General features: G+C 50.8%; 1 protein-coding gene across 4 annotated transcripts in view; it reads left to right on the top strand.

Annotated features, from left to right (window-relative positions):
• The first annotated feature begins 3 nt into the window (after nt 1-3).
• Nucleotides 4-7,548, top strand: part of ZHX3 (zinc fingers and homeoboxes 3) — a 123,083-nt gene continuing 115,538 nt past the window's right edge. Inside the window, exon 1 of one of the 4 annotated variants that reach the window (XM_058685626.1) lies at nt 4-114. The gene's annotated coding sequence lies outside the window, so the exon portion shown is untranslated. Of the gene's footprint in view, nt 115-3,415; nt 3,651-5,664; nt 5,776-7,548 lie in introns of those variants that run through there. The other 3 variants (XM_058685628.1, XM_058685621.1, XM_058685620.1) reach the window with 3 other exon arrangements.

Raw genomic sequence — 7,548 nt, 5'->3', positions numbered from 1 at the left:
ATGGGACGTCCCGGTGGCCCCCACCTGCCCCACCGCCAGGAGCAGCAGAAAAGCGGGGACTTTCGAATCCGGCGGACTTAGGCCCTCCTGGCTTTGCTTGGTGTATGACCTTGGGTAAGTTTTCCCCAATCTGAGCCTGTTTTCTGTTTGGCAAAGCGGATAGCCACCTCGTGTGATTTCCGAGATTACATGAAACGACTTTGTGGGGCACTTGGCCTCACACGTTCCCTCTTCAGGGGCAGCTTTCCCTGACCGTCCCGACACATCCCATAGACTGGACAGGAGCCTCGCATCATAAGCTCACATAGCCCACGGCTGTAACTTCATATTTGTTTGAATGACTGTTTGCTTTTTGTCCGTCTCCTCATTTGAAGCTGAACTTTGTGAGAGCAGGTCGCGTTCATCCTTACACCCCAGCGCCCAGTTCAGTGCCTGACATACAGCGGGAGCTCAATAGATGCCCGCTCTCCTTCATGCCACCCATCTGACGCACCGGTGGAGCGTCAATACTGCTATCGGCCAGCAGAGGGCAGGCGGTGACCAGCCTTTTCGCCCTGCTGCCCTTCCTCTCAGCCGGCAGGCCGGGCGGGAGCGGGACAGGTGAGCCCAGGTGCGCACACGTCTGAAGAATCGGCTGGCCCGCGAGCCACGGGCTAGGAGTCGGGCTAGGACACGGGTTTTCTTTCCCCTCGGATCTGTGGCCTGTCCTCGATCAAAGGCCTTTCTGACAACCCGTGTGGATGTACGGCTCCTGCAAAAAAGATGCGCTAGGAATCAGGAGGTGAGGAAGTTTGCTATGAAGAGCGAGGGCACCGAGACGCTTGGAGGAGTGGGGTACATTGTAAAGAGCCAGGCTTAGAGGGTCCCGGGTGGTGGGGAGTGAGAGGTGGCCGCCATTGTTCTGTGACCCAAGATGACGGGACCTGGGTGGGGTGACTGTCTCCAGTTGTCCTCACTATAGCAAAGCCATTTAGTGTCAGTCCTAAACCCAAACCATGTCTGGTTTGTATCTCAAAAGAGCCCTGTTGGGAGCAGAGCTATCTCAAGCTGGCCAGAGGGCAGCGCTGCCTCCAACATATCTGTGGAAGCATTATATATAACTATTATATTTAACAGTGAAACCGTGGAAACATAAGAATCCCACAAGGGAGCCTGGGAGGAAAGGAGAGGTCCAAGGTGATGGCTACTGATGCCATAGTTACTGTACCTCTTTGAGCCTCAATTCCTCATCTGCGAAATGGAGATAAAACCTACCTTGCAGGATTGTGTTGAGGATTAAGCAGGACGAGTTCAGCCAGTGGTTCTCAACTTTGGCTGTGCATTGAGAGCACCATACCCCGGGTAAAATACTGATGCCTGGGGTACTGGGATCACCTGGGAAATCTTCAGGTGATGGCACTGTGCAGCCAAGGCTGAGAACTCCTGAGCTTTAGCACAAAGGGCACACACTAGGTCTTCAAAAATGTGTATCACGTTAAAAAAAAAAATGGAGCACATATTGTTTTCATTGTTTCTCTTTAGTGACGAAATAAATTGACATAAAGGTTGTTGCAGTAATTGGATTTCCAACAGGTTTGTTTCCGGAACTATGAATCATCGGGATTTGGTGATTATGGGGGTGGAGGAGACAGAGGCAGCCGCTGGTAATATGACTTATCCCAATGTCCAACGGAACTGAATGAGGCAGGGACCACCCTGTTCTAGCTTGCAGTTTATAGAACTACTTCCAAGGCACGCTCTGAGCATGCAAGCAACCTGGGCTCTTGTGTTTGTTCATGTCTGGGGTTGAGGATAGGGGCTGTTTTCTCCTCTCCCTGGGTACCCTCACCAGGCAGGCCTATACCAGTGGCAACTGTTTGACTTTTAAGTAACCCACAAGTGCACGTGGCACCTCCCTCTTTATGGGACTTGGTAACTTTAGGTGCTTCAATAAATTATAGACCCAATGATTATTTACTGTGCCTCACTACTTTTTTGCTGGGTGAACCCGGCGTGAAGTGGGAGGACCTGTTCACCTAGGCCTGTGGCTGTGACCACTTGTTATGGCAGCCAGACTGAGCCTGGAACAGCTCCTCAGTCACTCCTGGTGGCCTGGTGGCCTCATTGAAAATGGGGAGGGAGGCAGAGGAATGTGTGGCTGGCTCCCTCCAGCATGGAGGCCTGGGGCTTGGGGGCTAGGGAGTTGATGTCTCGCTAGGATCATTTGATTTAGCAAATAAGAATAAAGAACACCCAGTTAAATTTGAAGCTCAGATAAATAACAAAAGTTTTTTTAGTGTAAGTATGTCCCATGCAATTTGGGACATACTTATAGTAAAAAAAAAGAAAAATCATTATTTATCTGAACTTCAAATTTAACTGGATAGCCTTCATTTTTATTTGCTAAATCTAGCAGCTCTATGCCTGGCCAAACAGCCAAGGAAAAGCCAGCACAGGGAATTTGCTGCTGCCCCTCCTGCTCAATGTTGCCACATTCAGCTTCCACCTGTCACTGCCCTGCTCCAGAACTGTGCATGGTTCCCAGCTGCTTCCCTGCTTCCATAGCACAATCTTGACTCCCTGGCTGCTGTGCTGGGCCTTGCTCTTCTGCCAGCCCAGCTACCCTGCTTGGACCCTTACCCACCTCTTCTGCTCATGTTTCCCCTGATGGCATGTGTCCTTCCCACTCCCAGTAGCAATTGCAAACACTTAGTGACTACCTCCTGGGTACAGGTCCCATGCTTAGTTCTTCATCTGCATAATCTCATTTCGTTCTCATAAGACCTCATACGGCATATGGACAGTAGTTATCCTATTTTACTGATGAAGAAACTGATGCCCTAACAGTGATTCTTTTTTGTTTTTTAATGTTTATTTATTTTGAAAGAGAGAGAAAGAGCACATGCACACGTGCGGGGGATGGGCAGAAAGAGAGAGAGAAATCCCAAGTAGGCTCAGCCCCACGTGGGGCTCAATCTCATGAACCGTAAAATCGTGACCTGAGCAGAAATCAAGAGTTGGTTAAGGCAGCTTAACCACCTGAGCCACCCAGGCACCCCAGCCCTAACAGTGATTCTTAAACCTGGTTCCTGTGTCAGCAGCAGCAGCCCCTGAGAGATGTTTAGAAATGCAAACTCTCAGCCTCTGCTGCACATTTATGAATCAAAATCTCTGGGGGTGGGGCCCAGTCACCTGTATTTTAATAAGACACCCCTCCCCCGCTTCAGTGTTTCTGATTCACACTCTAGTTTGAGACCTACTGCTCTAACAGGTGAAGTGACTACAGGAGTTTGTCACCAGGCAGAGGTCTAGGGGATCGCAGAGGACTCCCAGGCAGGATGTTTATGATCTCACTGAGCACCATACCTAGGCCAGGCACTAGAGATGCTGCAGCGACCCCACAGTCTTGGGGGGGGGGGGGGGGAGGGGGGTAGAAGAGAAAGAATAGACAGGTAGTCCGGCAGAGGCAGTTGCGATTTAAGATGACCAGGCTTAGGCAGACCAAGCCCTGAAACCCATAGCAATATGGGACAGGTCAAGGAGGGCTTTGAAAAGCTTGAAAAATAAGTTGAAATTAGATGAAGAAGGGTGCGAATGTTTTGGGTGTAGGGACTAGTTAGTACAAAGGCCCTGTAGAGCTACCTGGGGGTAGTTCAGTCTTGAAGATGAAGGTGAGGAGAGCGGGGGGCCGGGGGAAGTATCAGATTGGGGGGGTGGGGGGAGGGTCCTCTGCCCCCAGAGCAAAGGAAAAAGCTTTAATGGGTGTTGAGATGGCACTAGGGAAGATGGGGGTGGGGACTGGGATGCAGGGGGTTCCAGGCCTTCCTCCGCCCCTAGGTCTGCCCCCGCCACTCCCCAAGCGGTTGCGGAGACTCGACCCCCAATGGCAGCAGCGGGCAGGTGCTCAGTTTCAGGACTAGCAGAGCCTAAGACCAGCTCCTTCCGGGACTGAGAGGCGGGACTGGGAAAGCAGGGCGGGTCACCGCTCCCCTCCGCCGGCCCCACCCATCCGCCGACCCCGCCTCTGCTTCCAGCTCCGCCCCCTGCCTCCGGCTCCGCCCTCCACCTCCGGCTGGAGGCAGCCAGGCTCTGGGCTACTGGCCTAAGTCGCTTTTGCCTCCCATGTTGCCTTTTCCTGCTGATGTGGCAACGGCCGTGGGGCTACTGGGGCCTCTTCTCTCAGCTTTTCAAGGACAGGCCCTGGATGTGGTCAGGGATTCCTGGGCTGGAGCGCACGACACTTCCGTAGCTATCTCCTCTTTCTGCCAAGGAAGCCTCTGTTGCCAGCAGAGGACTGACCCAGCCTGGCCAGGTTGCCTGGCAGTGTGGGCCGAGGCTGGGCAGTTCCCGATTCCAGCTGTCCTTCCCGGAAAAACGTCAGTTTGGCTGAACCTTAGGATCCGTTTGCGATTTCTAGCCCGGGGAGGATTACTGGACGACCATTAACCACCGTAGGAAGCGGCACTTTCTGTGTGTCCAAAATCTCTGCAGGACTTACCAGCTGCCCCATGGGCCTGACCTTCGGCAAGGGACTTCCGTTCCTCCTCTTTTTATTTGGGTATACCTTCTGCCCCGACCTGCTGACATCCAAGACCATGTTTCACTAGGCTTTGCAATTCAAGAAGGGTCTTGCGTGGTACCCTCCACTTAAATAGGTATTCAAAAATATTGTTTAGGGAAGATCAATTTCTTCTGGGCCCTGAATTATATATAGATGGAGTGTATATAGTAGGGCAAGGGCAGTCTAAGTGGGTGGAAGTAGTGAGTAAAGGCACAGATGATGGAGAAAGTAAGTGCCCAGGAGACGACCTGTCTGGCCTTCAGTGTTGGGCAAGAAAACCATGGGCACTGAGGAGCCATGGATGGTTGTTGAGCAGGAGAGAGATAATATTGTTGGTCATTGTACTAGATCCTTTGTGAATGTTATTGCACTGTCTGCCCACATTGTTCTCCCCCTGCCCCCTATCTATACAGTTCATGCCAAGTCAGTTTTTAGATCCCAGATCCATTGTCACTTACTCTGGGAAACCCTCAATGGCAGACAGACTCTAAGGTGACCCCCTGTGTCCCCACCTCCTGGTGTTCATGCCTTCGTGTAATCCTTTCCTCTTGAGTGGGGGTAGGACCTGTGACTTGCTTTTAGAATATGGCAAAGGTGATGGGGTGTCACTCCCATGATTATGTAACATCGAGTCTTGCTAGCAGACTAGTTCTGACACTCTCCTTGCTGACTTGAGGAAGGGAACAGCCATGTTGAGGAAGCCTGAGTGGCAAGGAGCTATGGGTGGTCCCTAGGCCGTCCTGCTGACAGCCAGCAAGAAGTCAGCGTTCTCAGTCCTGCAGCCACCAGGAAATGAATCTTGCCAGCAATCTGAGGGAGCTTGAGCCCCCAAGTGAGAATGTAGTCCCACCATCACCTTGAGCACAGCCTTAGGAGTCCCCGAGTAGAAGACCCAGCTAAGCCATGCCCAGACTCCTGACTCACAGAAACTGAGATAATAAATCTCTGTTGTTGAGAATCCCTAGGTCGGTAGTGGTTTATTACAGAGCAGTAACTAACTGATGCACCTTCCGGCTAGGGTAACCCCTTTACATAGGCTCTCATAGCATTATGTGCCTTTTCTTTCCTTTTTAAAGTGCTTTTTCATCCTTTCATGTGACACTTTGTATATACCATTTGATGAATGCTATGTCTTCATGAAGACACATTTGCTCATCACTTTACCCCCAGAGTCTCTCTCGGCGCCTGACACGTGGAAGAAGACCTACAATAAGGATTAGTTCATGTGTTAGTGAGTGAGTGCTCTTTTTTAATCTTGACTACAATGTGGCTAAGTGGGAACCATTGTTACATAGGAAGAATAGGAAACAAGGTATTTTTTTTCAAAGTCTACTATTTTGAGAGAGAGAGAGAGAGAGCACGTGTGTGCGGGGTAGGGGCAGAGAGAATCCCAAGCAGGATCCACACTGCCAGTGCAGAGCCCAGTGAGGGGCTCATACCCAAGAACCACAAGACCATGACCTGAGCCGAAGTCCAATGCTCAACCGACTGAGCCACCCAAGAAGCCAGTTATTAACATAAACTTAAAGGTATACTGAACAAAATCTTATTATCTTCTAAGTAAACATTTTGGTTTATATATGCCACCATATCCTAATTTTTAGTATGACTACAGAATGAATGATTTGGGAGCAGGGTGTAGATTGCATGGTATGACCTCCTTCGTGGAGCATTGTATTTTCTAAAAAGTACAACCATCCAAAAATACTTTGGGGCTCCTTTGGTTTTCCCAAAGACTTACCTCTTACTTAAATCATTCTTTGGAAACTCCTCCCCTGTCACTGTCCTCTTCTGACCTGACCCAAACAGGCCCTCATCTGCTAATGCTTTGTGTGATTCCCACAGTTTGCCAACACCATTCTCATCGGCTTCATAAATTCTACATCTTTGGCAAGATTTGTAGTTTCATTTCGTACTCCATTTGCGCCATGCTCCCAGAGGTCAAAGCCATCTGACTGCGGGATGCCGTTAAAACCAAACTCTGTCCTTCTTGGAGAGCCCTCTCCACCGCCCACTGCCGCCCTCCTGTCCCACTCTGCCCCCTTCACCCATTCTGCAGCGGCCATATTCATCTCCTCGTGGATCCCGATCCATGAGCACACCAGAGACACTTCCCCCTTTGCCCTGGAGGTCCCTACAGTGCTTTCCCCAGACACCTTCATGGCTCACTCCCTCACCCACGCCAAGATTAGTCAGATTCAGATGTCACCTTTCTACCCTGACCACTCCCATCCAACCTTTCCTGGTTCTAATCTTTCCCAGGAACATGAACCACCTTCTCACATGCCATATGTTTTGCTTATTTATGATATTTGGCATTTGTCTCCCCCTCCACGAGAATGTAAGCCCCTGTGAGGACAAGACCTGTCTTCACTGATATATCCCAAGGGTGGCGTCTGGCACATAGTAGGTCTCCAGGAGAGGTGAGAGTCCACATCTTTGATGATCTTGCCCATGATTCAAAGTCTCCATCCTCTGCTGCTGGCCCACCTCCTTCTGGCCCCTCTCTCCGGTACTCCAGCCCCTGTCTAGGTGATATGAATTGTCAGGCAGTCATCTGCCTGACTCCAGAGGGCCTTCCTAGGGTGCGAGTGTTTTGACCTCACTGTGTCCCCCATCATGTCTCCAGCAGGCGTGAAATACTAAATTCCTGTTTTTGTTCTGTGTAACAGCAAGAGGATTAGAGAGGAAGGAGGAAGGAGATGATTGGGGAAGCAATGGCCAGAGTGGAGAGGGAGGAGAAAGAAGACAGTCACAGGTTTTCTCGGGGTCCCGACCCACTCAGCTTTCTAAGCAGCTCAGAGAAGCGGCCGGCAGTGGGTGAAGGCTGTGTGCCACATATCCTGAGCTGGGTGCCACGTGGCAGAAACAGTCCCGTTGAGTCATGGGACACACAGCCACACTGCTTTGTAGAGTTTGGTGTGTGGAGTATTTTTGTTTTTTACAGCCCAGCTGCCTGTGTAATGACTTCCTTCCCTCGGCCTTGTTCACAGAGGTGTCCCTGAGCG

This window comes from Neofelis nebulosa, chromosome 9 (genome assembly GCF_028018385.1).
Source record: "Neofelis nebulosa isolate mNeoNeb1 chromosome 9, mNeoNeb1.pri, whole genome shotgun sequence".
In the NCBI taxonomy this organism is placed as follows: Eukaryota; Metazoa; Chordata; class Mammalia; order Carnivora; family Felidae; genus Neofelis; species Neofelis nebulosa.
The sequence above is the reverse complement of the archived record's forward strand: the minus strand, read 5'-3'. Positions and strand labels throughout refer to the sequence as shown.